Here is a 1666-nt window from a genome sequence, read left to right as displayed (position 1 = left end):
CTTACATCAGTAAATGTGAACTTGTTAGCGATTGAAAACGTAACTTTTATTGAGAACAGTAACGATTGAAGTTAAAGTGAGGTTGAATCGAAATTTGTCACTCAGTGAACCAAACAAGCCAGTATTGAAGGTACCAGAAAAAAAAAACCTCAGCAACAGGGAAACACGAAACAGTACTTCTGTTAGTAAATGATGAAATTACTTACATCAGTAAATGTGAACTTGTTAGCGATTGAAAACGTAAACTTTTATTGAGAACAGTAACGATTGAAGTTACAGTGAGGTTGAAGCGAAATTTGTCACTCAGTGAACCAAAGAGCTAGTATCGAAGGTACCAGAAAAAAAAAAACCTCAGCAACAGGGAAACATGAAACCGTACTTCTGTTAGTAAATGATGAAATTACTTACATCAGTAAATGTGAACTTGTTAGCGACTGAAAACGTAAACTTTTATTGAGAACAGTAATGATTGAAGTTAAAGTGATGTTGGAACCCTTGACGTCGTAAGCAACAGCCTGCTCGTTAAACTAACGTGCAAATGGCTGAGCACTCCACAGACACATGAACCCTTAACGTAGTTCTCGGGGATATTCCACATGACACAGTGTGACAAGGCTGACCCTTTGAATTACAGGCATAATAGAAACAGGAAGTAAGAGTGAGAGAAAGTTGTGGTGAATGAGTACAGCAGGGTTCGCCACCATCCCCTGCCGGAGCCTCGTGGAGCTTTAGGTGTTTTTGCTCAATAAACACTCACAACGCCCAGTCTGGGAATCGAAACCGAGATCCTATGACCGCGAGTCTGCTGCCCTAACCACTGGGCCATTTCACCTCCACAGTATATGTATATATATAATATATATAGTATATGTATATATAATATATATATATATTATATATGTATAGTATATATATATAATATTTATAGTATATATATATAATATTTATAGTATATATATATATATAATATTTATAGTATATATATATATAATATTTATAGTATATATATATATATATAATATTTATAGTATATATATATATATATAATATATATAGTATATATATATATAATATATATAGTATGTATATATATTGTATATGTATAGTATAACAGCCATGCTACATGGCAGTGAAACATGGGCCGTGACTGCTGAGGACATGCGTAGTCTCGCAAGGAATGAAGCCAGTATGCTCCAATGGATGTGTAATGTCAGTGTGCATACTAGACAGAGTGTAAGTACATTGAGAGAAAAGTTGAACCTAAGAAGCATCAGTTGTGGTGTGCAAGAGAGACAATTGCGCTGGTATGGTCATGTGGCGAGAATGGATGAGGATAGCTGTGTGAAAAAGTGCCGAAAATGAACTTTCTTATCTTCCATTATAAAAGGTTACAAAATTAAGACAGGTTATAGGAACATTAACCTTCATCCACGAAAAGATAGCTTAAACTGTGCTGTAAATGGAGGTGTAGTCAATTCCTATTTTATGGACTCAACCATGTTCTAAAATAAGTCAAAAGGTATGCTACTATAAATCAGCACGAACTTTCTGGACAACCCAGTAGTATATATATATGTATATACATGTATGTGTTTGTATATCTGTGTTTGTCCCCCAACATCGCTTGACAAACAATGGTGGTGTGTTTACGTCCCCGTAACTTAGC

This window comes from Octopus bimaculoides, chromosome 19 (genome assembly GCF_001194135.2).
Source record: "Octopus bimaculoides isolate UCB-OBI-ISO-001 chromosome 19, ASM119413v2, whole genome shotgun sequence".
Classification (NCBI taxonomy): domain Eukaryota; kingdom Metazoa; phylum Mollusca; class Cephalopoda; order Octopoda; family Octopodidae; genus Octopus; species Octopus bimaculoides.
This window is presented reverse-complemented; position numbering follows the sequence as displayed.